The sequence below is a fragment of the Salmo salar genome, chromosome 12 (assembly GCF_965601325.2).
Source record: "Salmo salar chromosome 12, fSalSal1, whole genome shotgun sequence".
Taxonomy (NCBI): domain Eukaryota; kingdom Metazoa; phylum Chordata; class Actinopteri; order Salmoniformes; family Salmonidae; genus Salmo; species Salmo salar.
Genome location: NC_138302.1, coordinates 65,468,321 through 65,492,192, shown reverse-complemented (window position 1 = coordinate 65,492,192; position 23,872 = coordinate 65,468,321). Strand labels below are relative to the sequence as shown.

Sequence of the window (23,872 nt, the reverse complement as noted above, 5' to 3'; positions counted from 1 at the left end):
GCTTTGGGTACCTTACTTCTTGCAAGAATTAGAGGCAGTGTGAGGGCAAAGCTGAAAGTGTGGGCCCAAACCCCCCTGTTGCTGAGTCTATTCTCCCCAAGACTACTTCTGACTATATTTCAAGTCATTCCAAGCAGGGTTTTGGGATAAGTTTTCAACCAGCAATAATCACTCCTCAGCTGGACCTCACAGGTTATGATATCGCCTCTGCGAAAGAATATCAGGATACAGCTACTCAAACTGTTTGCAGTATCTCGCACAGCTTTCAGCAAACTGTATTATTTTTTGTTACATTGGTATGTCTAGCAGTTAGCCCCTACCTAACACTTTGGTGGATTCTTGATTGCATGTAATTAATTGCAAGGTGGGGTCCTTGTTCCATAGATGTTACCTTTTTTCCTGTACAAAAGCAATATCGAGAGCAAAGCACTTTGGGTAATCAGCACCACTGGCTCAGCTGCAATGGGTCGCGAACCCAAAACCTTTTCAATTAAATCTTGCTGTCACTGCCTCTAGTGGAGGCAAGAAGAAGTGTGTAAAGTGGCTTTGGTTAACTTACTTCTTGCAACAATTAGAGGCAGTGTCGGGGCAAAGCTGAAATTGTGGGCCCAAACCCTCTATTGCTGAGTTTATTCTCCCTAACACTACTTCTGACACAGCGTATGCTACTGCCACCTTTATTCTGTTTCTACCTAGTTGCAAGATAATGTTCACCTGTCTGCTGAAACATCAAACATTTTGAAGAGGAAATGAGTTTGATGCAGTCCATCTTTGGTCTTGGCACTATCTTCTCTTTCACATATATAGCAGTCTCACATGAGACTATCAAAAATTGCCAGGGATGACTATATTTCAAGTCGCCCCAAGCGGGGTATTGGGTTAAGTTTTCAACCAGCAATAATCACGCCTCAGATGGACTTCATAGGCTATGATATCGCCACTGCAAAAGAATGTCAAATTACAGCTACTCAAACTGTTTGCAGTGTCTTGCACAGCTTCTCCGTTAACGGTATTATTGTGTTTTTACATCGGAATGTCTAGAAGTTCGCCCCCTACTTAACACTTTGGTGGATTCCTGATCACATGTAATTCATGGCAAGGTGGGGTACTTATACAATAGATGTTACTTTTTTCCAGTAGTAAAAAAAACTATATCGAGAGCAAAGCATTTTGGGTAATCTGCAGCACTGGCTCAGCTGCAATGGGTCACAAACCCAAAACCTTTTCAACTCAACCTAGTGGAGGCAAGAAAAAGTGTATAACCTGGCTTTGGGTACCTTACTTCTTGCAAGAATTAGAGGCAGTGTGAGGGCAAAGCTGAAAGTGTGGGCCCAAACCCCCCTGTTGCTGAGTCTATTCTCCCCAAGACTAATTCTGACTATATTTCAAGTCATTCCAAGCAGGGTTTTGGGATAAGTTTTCAACCAGCAATAATCACTCCTCACCTGGACCTCACAGGTTATGATATCGCCTCTGCGAAAGAATTTCAGGATACAGCTACTCAAACTGTTTGCAGTATCTCGCACAGCTTTCAGCAAACTGTATTATTTTTTGTTACATTGGTATGTCTAGCAGTTAGCCCCTACCTAACACTTTGGTGGATTCTTGATTGCATGTAATTAATGGCAAGGTGGGGTCCTTGTTCCATAGATGTTACCTTTTTTCCTGTACAAAAGCAATATCGAGAGCAAAGCACTTTGGGTAATCAGCACCACTGGCTCAGCTGCAATGGGTCGCGAACCCAAAACCTTTTCAATTAAATCTTGCTGTCACTGCCTCTAGTGGAGGCAAGAAGAAGTGTGTAAAGTGGCTTTGGTTAACTTACTTCTTGCAACAATTAGAGGCAGTGTCGGGGCAAAGCTGAAATTGTGGGCCCAAACCCTCTATTGCTGAGTTTATTCTCCCCAACACTACTTCTGACACAGCGTATGCTACTGCCACCTTTTTTCTGTTTCTACCTAGTTGCAAGATAATGTTCACCTGTCTGCTGAAACATCAAACATTTTGAAGAGGAAATGAGTTTGATGCAGTCCATCTTTGGACTTGGCACTATCTTCTCTTTCACATATATAGCAGTCTCACATGAGACTATCAAAAATTGCCAGGAATGACTATATTTCAAGTCGCCCCAAGCGGGGTATTGGGTTAAGTTTTCAACCAGCAATAATCACGGCTCAGATGGACTTCATAGGCTATGATATCGCCACTGCAAAAGACTGTCAAATTACAGCTACTCAAACTGTTTGCAGTGTCTTGCACAGCTTCTCCGTTAACGGTATTATTGTGTTTTTACATTGGAATGTCTAGAAGTTCGCCCCCTACTTAACACTTTGGTGGATTCTTGATCACATGTAATTCATGGCAAGGTGGGGTACTTATACAATAGATGTTACTTTTTTCCAGTAGTAAAAAAAACTATATCGAGAGCAAAGCATTTTGGGTAATCTGCAGCACTGGCTCAGCTGCAATGGGTCACAAACCCAAAACCTTTTCAACTCAACCTAGTGGAGGCAAGAAAAAGTGTATAACCTGGCTTTGGGTACCTTACTTCTTGCAAGAATTAGAGGCAGTGTGAGGGCAAAGCTGAAAGTGTGGGCCCAAACCCCCCTGTTGCTGAGTCTATTCTCCCCAAGACTACTTCTGACTATATTTCAAGTCATTCCAAGCAGGGTTTTGGGATAAGTTTTCAACCAGCAATAATCACTCCTCAGCTGGACCTCACAGGTTATGATATCGCCTCTGCGAAAGAATATCAGGATACAGCTACTCAAACTGTTTGCAGTATCTCGCACAGCTTTCAGCAAACTGTATTATTTTTTTGTTACATTGGTATGTCTAGCAGTTAGCCCCTACCTAACACTTTGGTGGATTCTTGATTGCATGTAATTAATGGCAAGGTGGGGTCCTTGTTCAATAGATGTTACCTTTTTTCCTGTACAAAACCAATATCGAGAGCAAAGCCCTTTGGGTAATCATCACCACTGGCTCAGCTGCAATGGGTCGCGAACCCAAAACCTTTTCAATTAAATCTTGCTGTCGCTGCCTCTAGTGGAGGCAAGAAGAAGTGTGTAAAGTGGCTTTGGTTAACTTACTTCTTGCAACAATTAGAGGCAGTGTCGGGGCAAAGCTGAAATTGTGGGCCCAAACCCTCTATTGCTGAGTTTATTCTCCCCAACACTACTTCTGACACAGCGTATGCTACTGCCACCTTTTTTCTGTTTCTACCTAGTTGCAAGATAATGTTCACCTGTCTGCTGAAACATGAAACATTTTGAAGTGGAAATGAGTTTGATGCAGTCCATCTTTGGTCTTGGCACTATCTTCTTTTTCACATATATAGCAGTCTCACATGAGATTATCAAATATTGCCAGGGATGACTATATTTGAAGTCGCCCCAAGCGGGGTATTGGGTTAAGTTTTCAACCAGCAATAACCACGCCTCAGATGGACTTCATAGGCTATGATATCGCCACTGCAAAAGAATGTCAAATTAAAGCTACTCAAACTGTTTGCAGTGTCTTGCACATCTTCTCCGTTAACGGTATTATTGTGTTTTTACATCGGAATGTCTAGAAGTTCGCCCCCTACTTAACACTTTGGTGGATTCTTGATCACATGTAATTCATGGCAAGGTGGGGTACTTATACAATAGATGTTACTTTTTTCCAGTAGTAAAAAAAACTATATCGAGAGCAAAGCATTTTGGGTAATCTGCAGCACTGGCTCAGCTGCAATGGGTCACAAACCCAAAACCTTTTCAACTCAACCTAGTGGAGGCAAGAAAAAGTGTATAACCTGGCTTTGGGTACCTTACTTCTTGCAAGAATTAGAGGCAGTGTGAGGGCAAAGCTGAAAGTGTGGGCCCAAACCCCCCTGTTGCTGAGTCTATTCTCCCCAAGACTACTTCTGACTATATTTCAAGTCATTCCAAGCAGGGTTTTGGGATAAGTTTTCAACCAGCAATAATCACTCCTCAGCTGGACCTCACAGGTTATGATATCGCCTCTGCGAAAGAATATCAGGATACAGCTACTCAAACTGTTTGCAGTATCTCGCACAGCTTTCAGCAAACTGTATTATTTTTTGTTACATTGGTATGTCTAGCACTTAGCCCCTACCTAACACTTTGGTGGATTCTTGATTGCATGTAATTAATGGCAAGGTGGGGTCCTTGTTCCATAGATGTTACCTTTTTTCCTGTACAAAACCAATATCGAGAGCAAAGCACTTTGGGTAATCAGCACCACTGGCTCAGCTGCAATGGGTCGCGAACCCAAAACCCTTTCAATTAAATCTTGCTGTCGCTGCCTCTAGTGGAGGCAAGAAGAAGTGTGTAAAGTGGCTTTGGTTAACTTACTTCTTGCAACAATTAGAGGCAGTGTCGGGGCAAAGCTGAAATTGTGGGCCCAAACCCTCTATTGCTGAGTTTATTCTCCCCAACACTACTTCTGACACAGCGTATGCTACTGCCACCTTTTTTCTGTTTCTACCTAGTTGCAAGATAATGTTCACCTGTCTGCTGAAACATCAAACATTTTGAAGAGGAAATGAGTTTGATGCAGTCCATCTTTGGACTTGGCACTATCTTCTCTTTCACATATATAGCAGTCTCACATGAGACTATCAAAAATTGCCAGGAATGACTATATTTCAAGTCGCCCCAAGCGGGGTATTGGGTTAAGTTTTCAACCAGCAATAATCACGGCTCAGATGGACTTCATAGGCTATGATATCGCCACTGCAAAAGACTGTCAAATTACAGCTACTCAAACTGTTTGCAGTGTCTTGCACAGCTTCTCCGTTAACGGTATTATTGTGTTTTTACATTGGAATGTCTAGAAGTTCGCCCCCTACTTAACACTTTGGTGGATTCTTGATCACATGTAATTCATGGCAAGGTGGGGTACTTATACAATAGATGTTACTTTTTTCCAGTAGTAAAAAAAACTATATCGAGAGCAAAGCATTTTGGGTAATCTGCAGCACTGGCTCAGCTGCAATGGGTCACAAACCCAAAACCTTTTCAACTCAACCTAGTGGAGGCAAGAAAAAGTGTATAACCTGGCTTTGGGTACCTTACTTCTTGCAAGAATTAGAGGCAGTGTGAGGGCAAAGCTGAAAGTGTGGGCCCAAACCCCCCTGTTGCTGAGTCTATTCTCCCCAAGACTACTTCTGACTATATTTCAAGTCATTCCAAGCAGGGTTTTGGGATAAGTTTTCAACCAGCAATAATCACTCCTCAGCTGGACCTCACAGGTTATGATATCGCCTCTGCGAAAGAATATCAGGATACAGCTACTCAAACTGTTTGCAGTATCTCGCACAGCTTTCAGCAAACTGTATTATTTTTTTGTTACATTGGTATGTCTAGCAGTTAGCCCCTACCTAACACTTTGGTGGATTCTTGATTGCATGTAATTAATGGCAAGGTGGGGTCCTTGTTCAATAGATGTTACCTTTTTTCCTGTACAAAACCAATATCGAGAGCAAAGCCCTTTGGGTAATCATCACCACTGGCTCAGCTGCAATGGGTCGCGAACCCAAAACCTTTTCAATTAAATCTTGCTGTCGCTGCCTCTAGTGGAGGCAAGAAGAAGTGTGTAAAGTGGCTTTGGTTAACTTACTTCTTGCAACAATTAGAGGCAGTGTCGGGGCAAAGCTGAAATTGTGGGCCCAAACCCTCTATTGCTGAGTTTATTCTCCCCAACACTACTTCTGACACAGCGTATGCTACTGCCACCTTTTTTCTGTTTCTACCTAGTTGCAAGATAATGTTCACCTGTCTGCTGAAACATGAAACATTTTGAAGTGGAAATGAGTTTGATGCAGTCCATCTTTGGTCTTGGCACTATCTTCTTTTTCACATATATAGCAGTCTCACATGAGATTATCAAATATTGCCAGGGATGACTATATTTGAAGTCGCCCCAAGCGGGGTATTGGGTTAAGTTTTCAACCAGCAATAATCACGCCTCAGATGGACTTCATAGGCTATGATATCGCCACTGCAAAAGAATGTCAAATTAAAGCTACTCAAACTGTTTGCAGTGTCTTGCACATCTTCTCCGTTAACGGTATTATTGTGTTTTTACATCGGAATGTCTAGAAGTTCGCCCCCTACTTAACACTTTGGTGGATTCTTGATCACATGTAATTCATGGCAAGGTGGGGTACTTATACAATAGATGTTACTTTTTTCCAGTAGTAAAAAAAACTATATCGAGAGCAAAGCATTTTGGGTAATCTGCAGCACTGGCTCAGCTGCAATGGGTCACAAACCCAAAACCTTTTCAACTCAACCTAGTGGAGGCAAGAAAAAGTGTATAACCTGGCTTTGGGTACCTTACTTCTTGCAAGAATTAGAGGCAGTGTGAGGGCAAAGCTGAAAGTGTGGGCCCAAACCCCCCTGTTGCTGAGTCTATTCTCCCCAAGACTACTTCTGACTATATTTCAAGTCACTCCAAGCAGGGTTTTGGGATAAGTTTTCAACCAGCAATAATCACTCCTCAGCTGGACCTCACAGGTTATGATATCGCCTCTGCGAAAGAATATCAGGATACAGCTACTCAAACTGTTTGCAGTATCTCGCACAGCTTTCAGCAAACTGTATTATTTTTTGTTACATTGGTATGTCTAGCACTTAGCCCCTACCTAACACTTTGGTGGATTCTTGATTGCATGTAATTAATGGCAAGGTGGGGTCCTTGTTCCATAGATGTTACCTTTTTTCCTGTACAAAACCAATATCGAGAGCAAAGCACTTTGGGTAATCAGCACCACTGGCTCAGCTGCAATGGGTCGCGAACCCAAAACCCTTTCAATTAAATCTTGCTGTCGCTGCCTCTAGTGGAGGCAAGAAGAAGTGTGTAAAGTGGCTTTGGTTAACTTACTTCTTGCAACAATTAGAGGCAGTGTCGGGGCAAAGCTGAAATTGTGGGCCCAAACCCTCTATTGCTGAGTTTATTCTCCCCAACACTACTTCTGACACAGCGTATGCTACTGCCACCTTTTTTCTGTTTCTACCTAGTTGCAAGATAATGTTCACCTGTCTGCTGAAACATCAAACATTTTGAAGAGGAAATGAGTTTGATGCAGTCCATCTTTGGTCTTGGCACTATCTTCTCTTTCACATATATAGCAGTCTCACATGAGACTATCAAAAATTGCCAGGAATGACTATATTTCAAGTCGCCCCAAGCGGGGTATTGGGTTAAGTTTTCAACCAGCAATAATCACGCCTCAGATGGACTTCATAGGCTATGATATCGCCACTGCAAAAGAATGTCAAATTAAAGCTACTCAAACTGTTTGCAGTGTCTTGCACAGCTTCTCCGTTAACGGTATTATTGTGTTTTTACATCGGAATGTCTAGAAGTTCGCCCCCTACTTAACACTTTGGTGGATTCTTGATCACATGTAATTCATGGCAAGGTGGGGTACTTATACAATAGATGTTACTTTTTTCCAGTAGTTAAAAAAACTATATCGAGAGCAAAGCATTTTGGGTAATCTGCAGCACTGGCTCAGCTGCAATGGGTCACAAACCCAAAACCTTTTCAACTCAACCTAGTGGAGGCAAGAAAAAGTGTATAACCTGGCTTTGGGTACCTTACTTCTTGCAAGAATTAGAGGCAGTGTGAGGGCAAAGCTGAAAGTGTGGGCCCGAACCCCCCTGTTGCTGAGTCTATTCTCCCCAAGACTACTTCTGACTATATTTCAAGTCATTCCAAGCAGGGTTTTGGGATAAGTTTTCAACCAGCAATAATCACTCCTCAGCTGGACCTCACAGGTTATGATATCGCCTCTGCGAAAGAATATCAGGATACAGCTACTCAAACTGTTTGCAGTATCTCGCACAGCTTTCAGCAAACTGTATTATTTTTTGTTACATTGGTATGTCTAGCAGTTAGCACCTACCTAACACTTTGGTGGATTCTTGATTGCATGTAATTAATGGCAAGGTGGGGTCCTTGTTCCATAGATGTTACCTTTTTTCCTGTACAAAACCAATATCGAGAGCAAAGCACTTTGGGTAATCATCACCACTGGCTCAGCTGCAATGGGTCGCGAACCCAAAACCTTTTCAATTAAATCTTGCTGTCACTGCCTCTAGTGGAGGAAAGAAGAAGAAGTGTGTAAAGTGGCTTTGGTTAACTTACTTCTTGCAACAATTAGAGGCAGTGTCGGGGCAAAGCTGAAATTGTGGGCCCAAACCCTCTATTGCTGAGTTTATTCTCCCCAACACTACTTCTGACACAGCATATGCTACTGCCACCTTTTTTCTGTTTCTACCTAGTTGCAAGATAATGTTCACCTGTCTGCTGAAACATCAAACATTTTGAAGAGGAAATGAGTTTGATGCAGTCCATCTTTGGTCTTGGCACTATCTTCTCTTTCACATATATAGCAGTCTCACATGAGACTATCAAAAATTGCCAGGGAAGACTATATTTCAAGTCGCCCCAAGCGGGGTATTGGGTTAAGTTTTCAACCAGCAATAATCGCGCCTCAGATGGACTGCATAGGCTATGATATCGCCACTGCAAAAGAATGTCAAATTAAAGCTACTCAAACTGTTTGCAGTGTCTTGCACAGCTTCTCCGTTAACGGTATTATTGTGTTTTTACATCGGAATGTCTAGAAGTTCGCCCCCTACTTAACACTTTGGTGGATTCTTGATCACATGTAATTCATGGCAAGGTGGGGTACTTATATAATAGATGTTACTTTTTTCCAGTAGTAAAAAAAACTATATCGAGAGCAAAGCATTTTGGGTAATCTGCAGCACTGGCTCAGCTGCAATGGGTCACAAACCCAAAACCTTTTCAACTCAACCTAGTGGAGGCAAGAAAAAGTGTATAACCTGGCTTTGGGTACCTTACTTCTTGCAAGAATTAGAGGCAGTGTGAGGGCAAAGCTGAAAGTGTGGGCCCAAACCCCCCTGTTGCTGAGTCTATTCTCCCCAAGACTACTTCTGACTATATTTCAAGTCATTCCAAGCAGGGTTTTGGGATAAGTTTTCAACCAGCAATAATCACTCCTCAGCTGGACCTCACAGGTTATGATATCGCCTCTGCGAAAGAATATCAGGATACAGCTACTCAAACTGTTTGCAGTATCTCGCACAGCTTTCAGCAAACTGTATTATTTTTTGTTACATTGGTATGTCTAGCAGTTAGCCCCTACCTAACACTTTGGTGGATTCTTGATTGCATGTAATTAATGGCAAGGTGGGGTCCTTGTTCAATAGATGTTACCTTTTTTCCTGTACAAAACCAATATCGAGAGCAAAGCCCTTTGGGTAATCAGCACCACTGGCTCAGCTGCAATGGGTCGCGAACCCAAAACCTTTTCAATTAAATCTTGCTGTCGCTGCCTCTAGTGGAGGCAAGAAGAAGTGTGTAAAGTGGCTTTGGTTAACTTACTTCTTGCAACAATTAGAGGCAGTGTCGGGGCAAAGCTGAAATTGTGGGCCCAAACCCTCTATTGCTGAGTTTATTCTCCCCAACACTACTTCTGACACAGCATATGCTACTGCCACCTTTTTTCTGTTTCTACCTAGTTGCAAGATAATGTTCACCTGTCTGCTGAAACATCAAACATTTTGAAGAGGAAATGAGTTTGATGCAGTCCATCTTTGGTCTTGGCACTATCTTCTCTTTCACATATATAGCAGTCTCACATGAGACTATCAAAAATTGCCAGGGAAGACTATATTTCAAGTCGCCCCAAGCGGGGTATTGGGTTAAGTTTTCAACCAGCAATAATCGCGCCTCAAATGGACTGCATAGGCTATGATATCGCCACTGCAAAAGAATGTCAAATTAAAGCTACTCAAACTGTTTGCAGTGTCTTGCACAGCTTCTCCGTTAACGGTATTATTGTGTTTTTACATCGGAATGTCTAGAAGTTCGCCCCCTACTTAACACTTTGGTGGATTCTTGATCACATGTAATTCATGGCAAGGTGGGGTACTTATATAATAGATGTTACTTTTAACCAGTAGTAAAAAAAACTATATCGAGAGCAAAGCATTTTGGGTAATCTGCAGCACTGGCTCAGCTGCAATGGGTCACAAACCCAAAACCTTTTCAACTCAACCTAGTGGAGGCAAGAAAAAGTGTATAACCTGGCTTTGGGTACCTTACTTCTTGCAAGAATTAGAGGCAGTGTGAGGGCAAAGCTGAAAGTGTGGGCCCAAACCCCCCTGTTGCTGAGTCTATTCTCCCCAAGACTACTTCTGACTATATTTCAAGTCATTCCAAGCAGGGTTTTGGGATAAGTTTTCAACCAGCAATAATCACTCCTCAGCTGGACCTCACAGGTTATGATATCGCCTCTGCGAAAGAATATCAGGATACAGCTACTCAAACTGTTTGCAGTATCTCGCACAGCTTTCAGCAAACTGTATTATTTTTTGTTACATTGGTATGTCTAGCACTTAGCCCCTACCTAACACTTTGGTGGATTCTTGATTGCATGTAATTAATGGCAAGGTGGGGTCCTTGTTCCATAGATGTTACCTTTTTTCCTGTACAAAACCAATATCGAGAGCAAAGCACTTTGGGTAATCAGCACCACTGGCTCAGCTGCAATGGGTCGCGAACCCAAAACCCTTTCAATTAAATCTTGCTGTCGCTGCCTCTAGTGGAGGCAAGAAGAAGTGTGTAAAGTGGCTTTGGTTAACTTACTTCTTGCAACAATTAGAGGCAGTGTCGGGGCAAAGCTGAAATTGTGGGCCCAAACCCTCTATTGCTGAGTTTATTCTCCCCAACACTACTTCTGACACAGCGTATGCTACTGCCACCTTTTTTCTGTTTCTACCTAGTTGCAAGATAATGTTCACCTGTCTGCTGAAACATCAAACATTTTGAAGAGGAAATGAGTTTGATGCAGTCCATCTTTTGTCTTGGCACTATCTTCTCTTTCACATATATAGCAGTCTCACATGAGACTATCAAAAATTGCCAGGGAAGACTATATTTCAAGTCGCCCCAAGCGGGGTATTGGGTTAAGTTTTCAACCAGCAATAATCGCGCCTCAAATGGACTGCATAGGCTATGATATCGCCACTGCAAAAGAATGTCAAATTAAAGCTACTCAAACTGTTTGCAGTGTCTTGCACAGCTTCTCCGTTAACGGTATTATTGTGTTTTTACATCGGAATGTCTAGAAGTTCGCCCCCTACTTAACACTTTGGTGGATTCTTGATCACATGTAATTCATGGCAAGGTGGGGTACTTATATAATAGATGTTACTTTTTTCCAGTAGTAAAAAAAACTATATCGAGAGCAAAGCATTTTGGGTAATCTGCAGCACTGGCTCAGCTGCAATGGGTCACAAACCCAAAACCTTTTCAACTCAACCTAGTGGAGGCAAGAAAAAGTGTATAACCTGGCTTTGGGTACCTTACTTCTTGCAAGAATTAGAGGCAGTGTGAGGGCAAAGCTGAAAGTGTGGGCCCAAACCCCCCTGTTGCTGAGTCTATTCTCCCCAAGACTACTTCTGACTATATTTCAAGTCATTCCAAGCAGGGTTTTGGGATAAGTTTTCAACCAGCAATAATCACTCCTCAGCTGGACCTCACAGGTTATGATATCGCCTCTGCGAAAGAATATCAGGATACAGCTACTCAAACTGTTTGCAGTATCTCGCACAGCTTTCAGCAAACTGTATTATTTTTTGTTACATTGGTATGTCTAGCAGTTAGCCCCTACCTAACACTTTGGTGGATTCTTGATTGCATGTAATTAATGGCAAGGTGGGGTCCTTGTTCAATAGATGTTACCTTTTTTCCTGTACAAAACCAATATCGAGAGCAAAGCCCTTTGGGTAATCAGCACCACTGGCTCAGCTGCAATGGGTCGCGAACCCAAAACCTTTTCAATTAAATCTTGCTGTCACTGCCTCTAGTGGAGGCAAGAAGAAGTGTGTAAAGTGGCTTTGGTTAACTTACTTCTTGCAACAATTAGAGGCAGTGTCGGGGCAAAGCTGAAATTGTGGGCCCAAACCCTCTATTGCTGAGTTTATTCTCCCCAACACTACTTCTGACACAGCGTATGCTACTGCCACCTTTTTTCTGTTTCTACCTAGTTGCAAGATAATGTTCACCTGTCTGCTGAAACATCAAACATTTTGAAGAGGAAATGAGTTTGATGCAGTCCATCTTTGGTCTTGGCACTATCTTCTCTTTCACATATATAGCAGTCTCACATGAGACTAGCAAAAATTGCCAGGGATGACTATATTTCAAGTCGCCCCAAGCGGGGTATTGGGTTAAGTTTTCAACCAGCAATAATCACGCCTCAGATGGACTTCATAGGCTATGATATCGCCACTGCAGAAGAATGTCAAATTACAGCTACTCAAACTGTTTGCAGTGTCTTGCACAGCTTCTCCGTTAACGGTATTATTGTGTTTTTACATCGGAATGTCTAGAAGTTCGCCCCCTACTTAACACTTTGGTGGATTCTTGATCACATGTAATTCATGGCAAGGTGGGGTACTTATACAATAGATGTTACTTTTTTCCAGTAGTAAAAAAAACTATATCGAGAGCAAAGCATTTTGGGTAATCTGCAGCACTGGCTCAGCTGCAATGGGTCACAAACCCAAAACCTTTTCAACTCAACCTAGTGGAGGCAAGAAAAAGTGTATAACCTGGCTTTGGGTACCTTACTTCTTGCAAGAATTAGAGGCAGTGTGAGGGCAAAGCTGAAAGTGTGGGCCCAAACCCCCCTGTTGCTGAGTCTATTCTCCCCAAGACTACTTCTGACTATATTTCAAGTCATTCCAAGCAGGGTTTTGGGATAAGTTTTCAACCAGCAATAATCACTCCTCAGCTGGACCTCACAGGTTATGATATCGCCTCTGCGAAAGAATATCAGGATACAGCTACTCAAACTGTTTGCAGTATCTCGCACAGCTTTCAGCAAACTGTATTATTTTTTGTTACATTGGTATGTCTAGCAGTTAGCCCCTACCTAACACTTTGGTGGATTCTTGATTGCATGTAATTAATTGCAAGGTGGGGTCCTTGTTCCATAGATGTTACCTTTTTTCCTGTACAAAAGCAATATCGAGAGCAAAGCACTTTGGGTAATCAGCACCACTGGCTCAGCTGCAATGGGTCGCGAACCCAAAACCTTTTCAATTAAATCTTGCTGTCGCTGCCTCTAGTGGAGGCAAGAAGAAGTGTGTAAAGTGGCTTTGGTTAACTTACTTCTTGCAACAATTAGAGGCAGTGTCGGGGCAAAGCTGAAATTGTGGGCCCAAACCCTCTATTGCTGAGTTTATTCTCCCCAACACTACTTCTGACACAGCGTATGCTACTGCCACCTTTTTTCTGTTTCTACCTAGTTGCAAGATAATGTTCACCTGTCTGCTGAAACATCAAACATTTTGAAGAGGAAATGAGTTTGATGCAGTCCATCTTTGGTCTTGGCACTATCTTCTCTTTCACATATATAGCAGTCTCACATGAGACTATCAAAAATTGCCAGGGATGACTATATTTCAAGTCGCCCCAAGCGGGGTATTGGGTTAAGTTTTCAACCAGCAATAATCACGCCTCAGATGGACTTCATAGGCTATGATATCGCCACTGCAAAAGAATGTCAAATTACAGCTACTCAAACTGTTTGCAGTGTCTTGCACAGCTTCTCCGTTAACGGTATTATTGTGTTTTTACATCGGAATGTCTAGAAGTTCGCCCCCTACTTAACACTTTGGTGGATTCCTGATCACATGTAATTCATGGCAAGGTGGGGTACTTATACAATAGATGTTACTTTTTTCCAGTAGTAAAAAAAACTATATCGAGAGCAAAGCATTTTGGGTAATCTGCAGCACTGGCTCAGCTGCAATGGGTCACAAACCCAAAACCTTTTCAACTCAACCTAGTGGAGGCAAGAAAAAGTGTATAACCTGGCTTTGGGTACCTTACTTCTTGCAAGAATTAGAGGCAGTGTGAGGGCAAAGCTGAAAGTGTGGGCCCAAACCCCCCTGTTGCTGAGTCTATTCTCCCCAAGACTACTTCTGACTATATTTCAAGTCATTCCAAGCAGGGTTTTGGGATAAGTTTTCAACCAGCAATAATCACTCCTCAGCTGGACCTCACAGGTTATGATATCGCCTCTGCGAAAGAATATCAGGATACAGCTACTCAAACTGTTTGCAGTATCTCGCACAGCTTTCAGCAAACTGTATTATTTTTTGTTACATTGGTATGTCTAGCAGTTAGCCCCTACCTAACACTTTGGTGGATTCTTGATTGCATGTAATTAATGGCAAGGTGGGGTCCTTGTTCCATAGATGTTACCTTTTTTCCTGTACAAAAGCAATATCGAGAGCAAAGCACTTTGGGTAATCAGCACCACTGGCTCAGCTGCAATGGGTCGCGAACCCAAAACCTTTTCAATTAAATCTTGCTGTCACTGCCTCTAGTGGAGGCAAGAAGAAGTGTGTAAAGTGGCTTTGGTTAACTTACTTCTTGCAACAATTAGAGGCAGTGTCGGGGCAAAGCTGAAATTGTGGGCCCAAACCCTCTATTGCTGAGTTTATTCTCCCCAACACTACTTCTGACACAGCGTATGCTACTGCCACCTTTTTTCTGTTTCTACCTAGTTGCAAGATAATGTTCACCTGTCTGCTGAAACATCAAACATTTTGAAGAGGAAATGAGTTTGATGCAGTCCATCTTTGGTCTTGGCACTATCTTCTCTTTCACATATATAGCAGTCTCACATGAGACTATCAAAAATTGCCAGGGATGACTATATTTCAAGTCGCCCCAAGCGGGGTATTGGGTTAAGTTTTCAACCAGCAATAATCACGCCTCAGATGGACTTCATAGGCTATGATATCGCCACTGCAAAAGAATGTCAAATTACAGCTACTCAAACTGTTTGCAGTGTCTTGCACAGCTTCTCCGTTAACGGTATTATTGTGTTTTTACATCGGAATGTCTAGAAGTTCGCCCCCTACTTAACACTTTGGTGGATTCTTGATCACATGTAATTCATGGCAAGGTGGGGTACTTATACAATAGATGTTACTTTTTTCCAGTAGTAAAAAAAACTATATCGAGAGCAAAGCATTTTGGGTAATCTGCAGCACTGGCTCAGCTGCAATGGGTCACAAACCCAAAACCTTTTCAACTCAACCTAGTGGAGGCAAGAAAAAGTGTATAACCTGGCTTTGGGTACCTTACTTCTTGCAAGAATTAGAGGCAGTGTGAGGGCAAAGCTGAAAGTGTGGGCCCAAACCCCCCTGTTGCTGAGTCTATTCTCCCCAAGACTACTTCTGACTATATTTCAAGTCATTCCAAGCAGGGTTTTGGGATAAGTTTTCAACCAGCAATAATCACTCCTCAGCTGGACCTCACAGGTTATGATATCGCCTCTGCGAAAGAATATCAGGATACAGCTACTCAAACTGTTTGCAGTATCTCGCACAGCTTTCAGCAAACTGTATTATTTTTTGTTACATTGGTATGTCTAGCAGTTAGCCCCTACCTAACACTTTGGTGGATTCTTGATTGCATGTAATTAATGGCAAGGTGGGGTCCTTGTTCCATAGATGTTACCTTTTTTCCTGTACAAAAGCAATATCGAGAGCAAAGCACTTTGGGTAATCAGCACCACTGGCTCAGCTGCAATGGGTCGCGAACCCAAAACCTTTTCAATTAAATCTTGCTGTCACTGCCTCTAGTGGAGGCAAGAAGAAGTGTGTAAAGTGGCTTTGGTTAACTTACTTCTTGCAACAATTAGAGGCAGTGTCGGGGCAAAGCTGAAATTGTGGGCCCAAACCCTCTATTGCTGAGTTTATTCTCCCCAACACTACTTCTGACACAGCGTATGCTACTGCCACCTTTTTTCTGTTTCTACCTAGTTGCAAGATAATGTTCACCTGTCTGCTGAAACATCAAACATTTTGAAGAGGAAATGAGTTTGATGCAGTCCATCTTTGGTCTTGGCACTATCTTCTTTTTCACATATATAGCAGTCTCACATGAGATTATCAAATATTGCCAGGGATGACTATATTTGAAGTCGCCCCAAGCGGGGTATTGGGTTAAGTTTTCAACCAGCAATAATCACGCCTCAGATGGACTTCATAGGCTATGATATCGCCACTGCAAAAGAATGTCAAATTAAAGCTACTCAAACTGTTTGCAGTGTCTTGCACATCTTCTCCGTTAACGGTATTATTGTGTTTTTACATCGGAATGTCTAGAAGTTCGCCCCCTACTTAACACTTTGGTGGATTCTTGATCACATGTAATTCATGGCAAGGTGGGGTACTTATACAATAGATGTTACTTTTTTCCAGTAGTAAAAAAAACTATATCGAGAGCAAAGCATTTTGGGTAATCTGCAGCACTGGCTCAGCTGCAATGGGTCACAAACCCAAAACCTTTTCAACTCAACCTAGTGGAGGCAAGAAAAAGTGTATAACCTGGCTTTGGGTACCTTACTTCTTGCAAGAATTAGAGGCAGTGTGAGGGCAAAGCTGAAAGTGTGGGCCCAAACCCCCCTGTTGCTGAGTCTATTCTCCCCAAGACTACTTCTGACTATATTTCAAGTCACTCCAAGCAGGGTTTTGGGATAAGTTTTCAACCAGCAATAATCACTCCTCAGCTGGACCTCACAGGTTATGATATCGCCTCTGCGAAAGAATATCAGGATACAGCTACTCAAACTGTTTGCAGTATCTCGCACAGCTTTCAGCAAACTGTATTATTTTTTGTTACATTGGTATGTCTAGCACTTAGCCCCTACCTAACACTTTGGTGGATTCTTGATTGCATGTAATTAATGGCAAGGTGGGGTCCTTGTTCCATAGATGTTACCTTTTTTCCTGTACAAAACCAATATCGAGAGCAAAGCACTTTGGGTAATCAGCACCACTGGCTCAGCTGCAATGGGTCGCGAACCCAAAACCCTTTCAATTAAATCTTGCTGTCGCTGCCTCTAGTGGAGGCAAGAAGAAGTGTGTAAAGTGGCTTTGGTTAACTTACTTCTTGCAACAATTAGAGGCAGTGTCGGGGCAAAGCTGAAATTGTGGGCCCAAACCCTCTATTGCTGAGTTTATTCTCCCCAACACTACTTCTGACACAGCGTATGCTACTGCCACCTTTTTTCTGTTTCTACCTAGTTGCAAGATAATGTTCACCTGTCTGCTGAAACATCAAACATTTTGAAGAGGAAATGAGTTTGATGCAGTCCATCTTTGGTCTTGGCACTATCTTCTCTTTCACATATATAGCAGTCTCACATGAGACTATCAAAAATTGCCAGGAATGACTATATTTCAAGTCGCCCCAAGCGGGGTATTGGGTTAAGTTTTCAACCAGCAATAATCACGCCTCAGATGGACTTCATAGGCTATGATATCGCCACTGCAAAAGAATGTCAAATTAAAGCTACTCAAACTGTTTGCAGTGTCTTGCACAGCTTCTCCGTTAACGGTATTATTGTGTTTTTACATCGGAATGTCTAGAAGTTCGCCCCCTACTTAACACTTTGGTGGATTCTTGATCACATGTAATTCATGGCAAGGTGGGGTACTTATACAATAGATGTTACTTTTTTCCAGTAGTTAAAAAAACTATATCGAGAGCAAAGCATTTTGGGTAATCTGCAGCACTGGCTCAGCTGCAATGGGTCACAAACCCAAAACCTTTTCAACTCAACCTAGTGGAGGCAAGAAAAAGTGTATAACCTGGCTTTGGGTACCTTACTTCTTGCAAGAATTAGAGGCAGTGTGAGGGCAAAGCTGAAAGTGTGGGCCCGAACCCCCCTGTTGCTGAGTCTATTCTCCCCAAGACTACTTCTGACTATATTTCAAGTCATTCCAAGCAGGGTTTTGGGATAAGTTTTCAACCAGCAATAATCACTCCTCAGCTGGACCTCACAGGTTATGATATCGCCTCTGCGAAAGAATATCAGGATACAGCTACTCAAACTGTTTGCAGTATCTCGCACAGCTTTCAGCAAACTGTATTATTTTTTGTTACATTGGTATGTCTAGCAGTTAGCACCTACCTAACACTTTGGTGGATTCTTGATTGCATGTAATTAATGGCAAGGTGGGGTCCTTGTTCCATAGATGTTACCTTTTTTCCTGTACAAAACCAATATCGAGAGCAAAGCACTTTGGGTAATCATCACCACTGGCTCAGCTGCAATGGGTCGCGAACCCAAAACCTTTTCAATTAAATCTTGCTGTCACTGCCTCTAGTGGAGGAAAGAAGAAGAAGTGTGTAAAGTGGCTTTGGTTAACTTACTTCTTGCAACAATTAGAGGCAGTGTCGGGGCAAAGCTGAAATTGTGGGCCCAAACCCTCTATTGCTGAGTTTATTCTCCCCAACACTACTTCTGACACAGCATATGCTACTGCCACCTTTTTTCTGTTTCTACCTAGTTGCAAGATAATGTTCACCTGTCTGCTGAAACATCAAACATTTTGAAGAGGAAATGAGTTTGATGCAGTCCATCTTTGGTCTTGGCACTATCTTCTCTTTCACATATATAGCAGTCTCACATGAGACTATCAAAAATTGCCAGGGAAGACTATATTTCAAGTCGCCCCAAGCGGGGTATTGGGTTAAGTTTTCAACCAGCAATAATCGCGCCTCAAATGGACTGCATAGGCTATGATATCGCCACTGCAAAAGAATGTCAAATTAAAGCTACTCAAACTGTTTGCAGTGTCTTGCACAGCTTCTCCGTTAACGGTATTATTGTGTTTTTACATCGGAATGTCTAGAAGTTCGCCCCCTACTTAACACTTTGGTGGATTCTTGATCACATGTAATTCATGGCAAGGTGGGGTACTTATATAATAGATGTTACTTTTAACCAGTAGTAAAAAAAACTATATCGAGAGCAAAGCATTTTGGGTAATCTGCAGCACTGGCTCAGCTGCAATGGGTCACAAACCCAAAACCTTTTCAACTCAACCTAGTGGAGGCAAGAAAAAGTGTATAACCTGGCTTTGGGTACCTTACTTCTTGCAAGAATTAGAGGCAGTGTGAGGGCAAAGCTGAAAGTGTGGGCCCAAACCCCCCTGTTGCTGAGTCTATTCTCCCCAAGACTACTTCTGACTATATTTCAAGTCATTCCAAGCAGGGTTTTGGGATAAGTTTTCAACCAGCAATAATCACTCCTCAGCTGGACCTCACAGGTTATGATATCGCCTCTGCGAAAGAATATCAGGATACAGCTACTCAAACTGTTTGCAGTATCTCGCACAGCTTTCAGCAAACTGTATTATTTTTTGTTACATTGGTATGTCTAGCACTTAGCCCCTACCTAACACTTTGGTGGATTCTTGATTGCATGTAATTAATGGCAAGGTGGGGTCCTTGTTCCATAGATGTTACCTTTTTTCCTGTACAAAACCAATATCGAGAGCAAAGCACTTTGGGTAATCAGCACCACTGGCTCAGCTGCAATGGGTCGCGAACCCAAAACCCTTTCAATTAAATCTTGCTGTCGCTGCCTCTAGTGGAGGCAAGAAGAAGTGTGTAAAGTGGCTTTGGTTAACTTACTTCTTGCAACAATTAGAGGCAGTGTCGGGGCAAAGCTGAAATTGTGGGCCCAAACCCTCTATTGCTGAGTTTATTCTCCCCAACACTACTTCTGACACAGCGTATGCTACTGCCACCTTTTTTCTGTTTCTACCTAGTTGCAAGATAATGTTCACCTGTCTGCTGAAACATCAAACATTTTGAAGAGGAAATGAGTTTGATGCAGTCCATCTTTGGTCTTGGCACTATCTTCTCTTTCACATATATAGCAGTCTCACATGAGACTATCAAAAATTGCCAGGGAAGACTATATTTCAAGTCGCCCCAAGCGGGGTATTGGGTTAAGTTTTCAACCAGCAATAATCGCGCCTCAAATGGACTGCATAGGCTATGATATCGCCACTGCAAAAGAATGTCAAATTAAAGCTACTCAAACTGTTTGCAGTGTCTTGCACAGCTTCTCCGTTAACGGTATTATTGTGTTTTTACATCGGAATGTCTAGAAGTTCGCCCCCTACTTAACACTTTGGTGGATTCTTGATCACATGTAATTCATGGCAAGGTGGGGTACTTATATAATAGATGTTACTTTTTTCCAGTAGTAAAAAAAACTATATCGAGAGCAAAGCATTTTGGGTAATCTGCAGCACTGGCTCAGCTGCAATGGGTCACAAACCCAAAACCTTTTCAACTCAACCTAGTGGAGGCAAGAAAAAGTGTATAACCTGGCTTTGGGTACCTTACTTCTTGCAAGAATTAGAGGCAGTGTGAGGGCAAAGCTGAAAGTGTGGGCCCAAACCCCCCTGTTGCTGAGTCTATTCTCCCCAAGACTACTTCTGACTATATTTCAAGTCATTCCAAGCAGGGTTTTGGGATAAGTTTTCAACCAGCAATAATCACTCCTCAGCTGGACCTCACAGGTTATGATATCGCCTCTGCGAAAGAATATCAGGATACAGCTACTCAAACTGTTTGCAGTATCTCGCACAGCTTTCAGCAAACTGTATTATTTTTTGTTACATTGGTATGTCTAGCAGTTAGCCCCTACCTAACACTTTGGTGGATTCTTGATTGCATGTAATTAATGGCAAGGTGGGGTCCTTGTTCAATAGATGTTACCTTTTTTCCTGTACAAAACCAATATCGAGAGCAAAGCCCTTTGGGTAATCAGCACCACTGGCTCAGCTGCAATGGGTCGCGAACCCAAAACCTTTTCAATTAAATCTTGCTGTCACTGCCTCTAGTGGAGGCAAGAAGAAGTGTGTAAAGTGGCTTTGGTTAACTTACTTCTTGCAACAATTAGAGGCAGTGTCGGGGCAAAGCTGAAATTGTGGGCCCAAACCCTCTATTGCTGAGTTTATTCTCCCCAACACTACTTCTGACACAGCGTATGCTACTGCCACCTTTTTTCTGTTTCTACCTAGTTGCAAGATAATGTTCACCTGTCTGCTGAAACATCAAACATTTTGAAGAGGAAATGAGTTTGATGCAGTCCATCTTTGGTCTTGGCACTATCTTCTCTTTCACATATATAGCAGTCTCACATGAGACTAGCAAAAATTGCCAGGGATGACTATATTTCAAGTCGCCCCAAGCGGGGTATTGGGTTAAGTTTTCAACCAGCAATAATCACGCCTCAGATGGACTTCATAGGCTATGATATCGCCACTGCAGAAGAATGTCAAATTACAGCTACTCAAACTGTTTGCAGTGTCTTGCACAGCTTCTCCGTTAACGGTATTATTGTGTTTTTACATCGGAATGTCTAGAAGTTCGCCCCCTACTTAACACTTTGGTGGATTCTTGATCACATGTAATTCATGGCAAGGTGGGGTACTTATACAATAGATGTTACTTTTTTCCAGTAGTAAAAAAAACTATATCGAGAGCAAAGCATTTTGGGTAATCTGCAGCACTGGCTCAGCTGCAATGGGTCACAAACCCAAAACCTTTTCAACTCAACCTAGTGGAGGCAAGAAAAAGTGTATAACCTGGCTTTGGGTACCTTACTTCTTGCAAGAATTAGAGGCAGTGTGAGGGCAAAGCTGAAAGTGTGGGCCCAAACCCCCCTGTTGCTGAGTCTATTCTCCCCAAGACTACTTCTGACTATATTTCAAGTCATTCCAAGCAGGGTTTTGGGATAAGTTTTCAACCAGCAATAATCACTCCTCAGCTGGACCTCACAGGTTATGATATCGCCTCTGCGAAAGAATATCAGGATACAGCTACTCAAACTGTTTGCAGTATCTCGCACAGCTTTCAGCAAACTGTATTATTTTTTGTTACATTGGTATGTCTAGCAGTTAGCCCCTACCTAACACTTTGGTGGATTCTTGATTGCATGTAATTAATTGCAAGGTGGGGTCCTTGTTCCATAGATGTTACCTTTTTTCCTGTACAAAAGCAATATCGAGAGCAAAGCACTTTGGGTAATCAGCACCACTGGCTCAGCTGCAATGGGTCGCGAACCCAAAACCTTTTCAATTAAATCTTGCTGTCGCTGCCTCTAGTGGAGGCAAGAAGAAGTGTGTAAAGTGGCTTTGGTTAACTTACTTCTTGCAACAATTAGAGGCAGTGTCGGGGCAAAGCTGAAATTGTGGGCCCAAACCCTCTATTGCTGAGTTTATTCTCCCCAACACTACTTCTGACACAGCGTATGCTACTGCCACCTTTTTTCTGTTTCTACCTAGTTGCAAGATAATGTTCACCTGTCTGCTGAAACATCAAACATTTTGAAGAGGAAATGAGTTTGATGCAGTCCATCTTTGGTCTTGGCACTATCTTCTCTTTCACATATATAGCAGTCTCACATGAGACTATCAAAAATTGCCAGGGATGACTATATTTCAAGTCGCCCCAAGCGGGGTATTGGGTTAAGTTTTCAACCAGCAATAATCACGCCTCAGATGGACTTCATAGGCTATGATATCGCCACTGCAAAAGAATGTCAAATTACAGCTACTCAAACTGTTTGCAGTGTCTTGCACAGCTTCTCCGTTAACGGTATTATTGTGTTTTTACATCGGAATGTCTAGAAGTTCGCCCCCTACTTAACACTTTGGTGGATTCCTGATCACATGTAATTCATGGCAAGGTGGGGTACTTATACAATAGATGTTACTTTTTTCCAGTAGTAAAAAAAACTATATCGAGAGCAAAGCATTTTGGGTAATCTGCAGCACTGGCTCAGCTGCAATGGGTCACAAACCCAAAACCTTTTCAACTCAACCTAGTGGAGGCAAGAAAAAGTGTATAACCTGGCTTTGGGTACCTTACTTCTTGCAAGAATTAGAGGCAGTGTGAGGGCAAAGCTGAAAGTGTGGGCCCAAACCCCCCTGTTGCTGAGTCTATTCTCCCCAAGACTACTTCTGACTATATTTCAAGTCATTCCAAGCAGGGTTTTGGGATAAGTTTTCAACCAGCAATAATCACTCCTCAGCTGGACCTCACAGGTTATGATATCGCCTCTGCGAAAGAATATCAGGATACAGCTACTCAAACTGTTTGCAGTATCTCGCACAGCTTTCAGCAAACTGTATTATTTTTTGTTACATTGGTATGTCTAGCAGTTAGCCCCTACCTAACACTTTGGTGGATTCTTGATTGCATGTAATTAATGGCAAGGTGGGGTCCTTGTTCCATAGATGTTACCTTTTTTCCTGTACAAAAGCAATATCGAGAGCAAAGCACTTTGGGTAATCAGCACCACTGGCTCAGCTGCAATGGGTCGCGAACCCAAAACCTTTTCAATTAAATCTTGCTGTCACTGCCTCTAGTGGAGGCAAGAAGAAGTGTGTAAAGTGGCTTTGGTTAACTTACTTCTTGCAACAATTAGAGGCAGTGTCGGGGCAAAGCTGAAATTGTGGGCCCAAACCCTCTATTGCTGAGTTTATTCTCCCCAACACTACTTCTGACACAGCGTATGCTACTGCCACCTTTTTTCTGTTTCTACCTAGTTGCAAGATAATGTTCACCTGTCTGCTGAAACATCAAACATTTTGAAGAGGAAATGAGTTTGATGCAGTCCATCTTTGGTCTTGGCACTATCTTCTCTTTCACATATATAGCAGTCTCACATGAGACTATCAAAAATTGCCAGGGATGACTATATTTCAAGTCGCCCCAAGCGGGGTATTGGGTTAAGTTTTCAACCAGCAATAATCACGCCTCAGATGGACTTCATAGGCTATGATATCGCCACTGCAAAAGAATGTCAAATTACAGCTACTCAAACTGTTTGCAGTGTCTTGCACAGCTTCTCCGTTAACGGTATTATTGTGTTTTTACATCGGAATGTCTAGAAGTTCGCCCCCTACTTAACACTTTGGTGGATTCT

At 42.4% G+C, this 23,872-nt stretch overlaps 38 non-coding genes across 38 annotated transcripts; all 38 read right to left on the bottom strand.

The window, feature by feature from the left end:
- Positions 1-83: 83 nt before the first annotated feature.
- On the bottom strand, positions 84-219 carry LOC123725686 (U4 spliceosomal RNA). The gene has a single exon (XR_006758202.2). It is a non-coding gene; the product is annotated as a U4 spliceosomal RNA (small nuclear RNA).
- A 591-nt stretch (positions 220-810) lies between these two features.
- LOC123725829 (U4 spliceosomal RNA) lies at positions 811-952 on the bottom strand. The gene has a single exon (XR_006758342.1). It is a non-coding gene; the product is annotated as a U4 spliceosomal RNA (small nuclear RNA).
- A 398-nt stretch (positions 953-1,350) lies between these two features.
- On the bottom strand, positions 1,351-1,485 carry LOC123725746 (U4 spliceosomal RNA). Its single transcript, XR_006758260.2, has one exon. It is a non-coding gene; the product is annotated as a U4 spliceosomal RNA (small nuclear RNA).
- Positions 1,486-2,076: 591 nt separating this feature from the next.
- Positions 2,077-2,218, bottom strand: LOC123725680 (U4 spliceosomal RNA). The gene has a single exon (XR_006758197.2). It is a non-coding gene; the product is annotated as a U4 spliceosomal RNA (small nuclear RNA).
- A 397-nt stretch (positions 2,219-2,615) lies between these two features.
- Positions 2,616-2,751, bottom strand: LOC123725745 (U4 spliceosomal RNA). The gene has a single exon (XR_006758259.1). It is a non-coding gene; the product is annotated as a U4 spliceosomal RNA (small nuclear RNA).
- Positions 2,752-3,343: 592 nt separating this feature from the next.
- Positions 3,344-3,485, bottom strand: LOC123725681 (U4 spliceosomal RNA). The gene has a single exon (XR_006758198.2). It is a non-coding gene; the product is annotated as a U4 spliceosomal RNA (small nuclear RNA).
- A 397-nt stretch (positions 3,486-3,882) lies between these two features.
- Positions 3,883-4,018, bottom strand: LOC123725744 (U4 spliceosomal RNA). The gene has a single exon (XR_006758258.1). It is a non-coding gene; the product is annotated as a U4 spliceosomal RNA (small nuclear RNA).
- A 591-nt stretch (positions 4,019-4,609) lies between these two features.
- LOC123725676 (U4 spliceosomal RNA) lies at positions 4,610-4,751 on the bottom strand. Its single transcript, XR_006758193.2, has one exon. It is a non-coding gene; the product is annotated as a U4 spliceosomal RNA (small nuclear RNA).
- Positions 4,752-5,148: 397 nt separating this feature from the next.
- On the bottom strand, positions 5,149-5,284 carry LOC145859631 (U4 spliceosomal RNA). The gene has a single exon (XR_014379877.1). It is a non-coding gene; the product is annotated as a U4 spliceosomal RNA (small nuclear RNA).
- A 592-nt stretch (positions 5,285-5,876) lies between these two features.
- On the bottom strand, positions 5,877-6,018 carry LOC145859598 (U4 spliceosomal RNA). Its single transcript, XR_014379845.1, has one exon. It is a non-coding gene; the product is annotated as a U4 spliceosomal RNA (small nuclear RNA).
- Positions 6,019-6,416: 398 nt separating this feature from the next.
- On the bottom strand, positions 6,417-6,551 carry LOC145859650 (U4 spliceosomal RNA). The gene has a single exon (XR_014379896.1). It is a non-coding gene; the product is annotated as a U4 spliceosomal RNA (small nuclear RNA).
- Positions 6,552-7,142: 591 nt separating this feature from the next.
- Positions 7,143-7,284, bottom strand: LOC123725672 (U4 spliceosomal RNA). The gene has a single exon (XR_006758189.2). It is a non-coding gene; the product is annotated as a U4 spliceosomal RNA (small nuclear RNA).
- A 397-nt stretch (positions 7,285-7,681) lies between these two features.
- Positions 7,682-7,817, bottom strand: LOC145859630 (U4 spliceosomal RNA). The gene has a single exon (XR_014379876.1). It is a non-coding gene; the product is annotated as a U4 spliceosomal RNA (small nuclear RNA).
- Positions 7,818-8,411: 594 nt separating this feature from the next.
- Positions 8,412-8,553, bottom strand: LOC145859605 (U4 spliceosomal RNA). Its single transcript, XR_014379852.1, has one exon. It is a non-coding gene; the product is annotated as a U4 spliceosomal RNA (small nuclear RNA).
- A 397-nt stretch (positions 8,554-8,950) lies between these two features.
- LOC145859629 (U4 spliceosomal RNA) lies at positions 8,951-9,086 on the bottom strand. The gene has a single exon (XR_014379875.1). It is a non-coding gene; the product is annotated as a U4 spliceosomal RNA (small nuclear RNA).
- Positions 9,087-9,677: 591 nt separating this feature from the next.
- LOC145859610 (U4 spliceosomal RNA) lies at positions 9,678-9,819 on the bottom strand. The gene has a single exon (XR_014379857.1). It is a non-coding gene; the product is annotated as a U4 spliceosomal RNA (small nuclear RNA).
- Positions 9,820-10,216: 397 nt separating this feature from the next.
- LOC145859628 (U4 spliceosomal RNA) lies at positions 10,217-10,352 on the bottom strand. The gene has a single exon (XR_014379874.1). It is a non-coding gene; the product is annotated as a U4 spliceosomal RNA (small nuclear RNA).
- A 591-nt stretch (positions 10,353-10,943) lies between these two features.
- LOC145859609 (U4 spliceosomal RNA) lies at positions 10,944-11,085 on the bottom strand. Its single transcript, XR_014379856.1, has one exon. It is a non-coding gene; the product is annotated as a U4 spliceosomal RNA (small nuclear RNA).
- A 397-nt stretch (positions 11,086-11,482) lies between these two features.
- On the bottom strand, positions 11,483-11,618 carry LOC145859627 (U4 spliceosomal RNA). Its single transcript, XR_014379873.1, has one exon. It is a non-coding gene; the product is annotated as a U4 spliceosomal RNA (small nuclear RNA).
- A 591-nt stretch (positions 11,619-12,209) lies between these two features.
- Positions 12,210-12,351, bottom strand: LOC145859593 (U4 spliceosomal RNA). The gene has a single exon (XR_014379840.1). It is a non-coding gene; the product is annotated as a U4 spliceosomal RNA (small nuclear RNA).
- Positions 12,352-12,748: 397 nt separating this feature from the next.
- Positions 12,749-12,884, bottom strand: LOC145859626 (U4 spliceosomal RNA). Its single transcript, XR_014379872.1, has one exon. It is a non-coding gene; the product is annotated as a U4 spliceosomal RNA (small nuclear RNA).
- A 591-nt stretch (positions 12,885-13,475) lies between these two features.
- Positions 13,476-13,617, bottom strand: LOC123725828 (U4 spliceosomal RNA). The gene has a single exon (XR_006758341.1). It is a non-coding gene; the product is annotated as a U4 spliceosomal RNA (small nuclear RNA).
- Positions 13,618-14,014: 397 nt separating this feature from the next.
- On the bottom strand, positions 14,015-14,150 carry LOC145859625 (U4 spliceosomal RNA). The gene has a single exon (XR_014379871.1). It is a non-coding gene; the product is annotated as a U4 spliceosomal RNA (small nuclear RNA).
- Positions 14,151-14,741: 591 nt separating this feature from the next.
- Positions 14,742-14,883, bottom strand: LOC123725827 (U4 spliceosomal RNA). The gene has a single exon (XR_006758340.1). It is a non-coding gene; the product is annotated as a U4 spliceosomal RNA (small nuclear RNA).
- Positions 14,884-15,280: 397 nt separating this feature from the next.
- Positions 15,281-15,416, bottom strand: LOC145859624 (U4 spliceosomal RNA). The gene has a single exon (XR_014379870.1). It is a non-coding gene; the product is annotated as a U4 spliceosomal RNA (small nuclear RNA).
- Positions 15,417-16,007: 591 nt separating this feature from the next.
- On the bottom strand, positions 16,008-16,149 carry LOC145859597 (U4 spliceosomal RNA). Its single transcript, XR_014379844.1, has one exon. It is a non-coding gene; the product is annotated as a U4 spliceosomal RNA (small nuclear RNA).
- A 398-nt stretch (positions 16,150-16,547) lies between these two features.
- On the bottom strand, positions 16,548-16,682 carry LOC145859649 (U4 spliceosomal RNA). The gene has a single exon (XR_014379895.1). It is a non-coding gene; the product is annotated as a U4 spliceosomal RNA (small nuclear RNA).
- Positions 16,683-17,273: 591 nt separating this feature from the next.
- Positions 17,274-17,415, bottom strand: LOC145859591 (U4 spliceosomal RNA). The gene has a single exon (XR_014379838.1). It is a non-coding gene; the product is annotated as a U4 spliceosomal RNA (small nuclear RNA).
- A 397-nt stretch (positions 17,416-17,812) lies between these two features.
- Positions 17,813-17,948, bottom strand: LOC123725721 (U4 spliceosomal RNA). Its single transcript, XR_006758236.1, has one exon. It is a non-coding gene; the product is annotated as a U4 spliceosomal RNA (small nuclear RNA).
- A 594-nt stretch (positions 17,949-18,542) lies between these two features.
- On the bottom strand, positions 18,543-18,684 carry LOC145859608 (U4 spliceosomal RNA). The gene has a single exon (XR_014379855.1). It is a non-coding gene; the product is annotated as a U4 spliceosomal RNA (small nuclear RNA).
- A 397-nt stretch (positions 18,685-19,081) lies between these two features.
- On the bottom strand, positions 19,082-19,217 carry LOC123725720 (U4 spliceosomal RNA). Its single transcript, XR_006758235.1, has one exon. It is a non-coding gene; the product is annotated as a U4 spliceosomal RNA (small nuclear RNA).
- A 591-nt stretch (positions 19,218-19,808) lies between these two features.
- Positions 19,809-19,950, bottom strand: LOC145859607 (U4 spliceosomal RNA). The gene has a single exon (XR_014379854.1). It is a non-coding gene; the product is annotated as a U4 spliceosomal RNA (small nuclear RNA).
- A 397-nt stretch (positions 19,951-20,347) lies between these two features.
- On the bottom strand, positions 20,348-20,483 carry LOC145859623 (U4 spliceosomal RNA). Its single transcript, XR_014379869.1, has one exon. It is a non-coding gene; the product is annotated as a U4 spliceosomal RNA (small nuclear RNA).
- A 591-nt stretch (positions 20,484-21,074) lies between these two features.
- LOC145859592 (U4 spliceosomal RNA) lies at positions 21,075-21,216 on the bottom strand. The gene has a single exon (XR_014379839.1). It is a non-coding gene; the product is annotated as a U4 spliceosomal RNA (small nuclear RNA).
- A 397-nt stretch (positions 21,217-21,613) lies between these two features.
- Positions 21,614-21,749, bottom strand: LOC123725719 (U4 spliceosomal RNA). The gene has a single exon (XR_006758234.1). It is a non-coding gene; the product is annotated as a U4 spliceosomal RNA (small nuclear RNA).
- A 591-nt stretch (positions 21,750-22,340) lies between these two features.
- On the bottom strand, positions 22,341-22,482 carry LOC123725824 (U4 spliceosomal RNA). The gene has a single exon (XR_006758337.1). It is a non-coding gene; the product is annotated as a U4 spliceosomal RNA (small nuclear RNA).
- A 397-nt stretch (positions 22,483-22,879) lies between these two features.
- LOC145859621 (U4 spliceosomal RNA) lies at positions 22,880-23,015 on the bottom strand. Its single transcript, XR_014379868.1, has one exon. It is a non-coding gene; the product is annotated as a U4 spliceosomal RNA (small nuclear RNA).
- Positions 23,016-23,606: 591 nt separating this feature from the next.
- LOC123725822 (U4 spliceosomal RNA) lies at positions 23,607-23,748 on the bottom strand. Its single transcript, XR_006758335.1, has one exon. It is a non-coding gene; the product is annotated as a U4 spliceosomal RNA (small nuclear RNA).
- Positions 23,749-23,872: the final 124 nt, after the last annotated feature.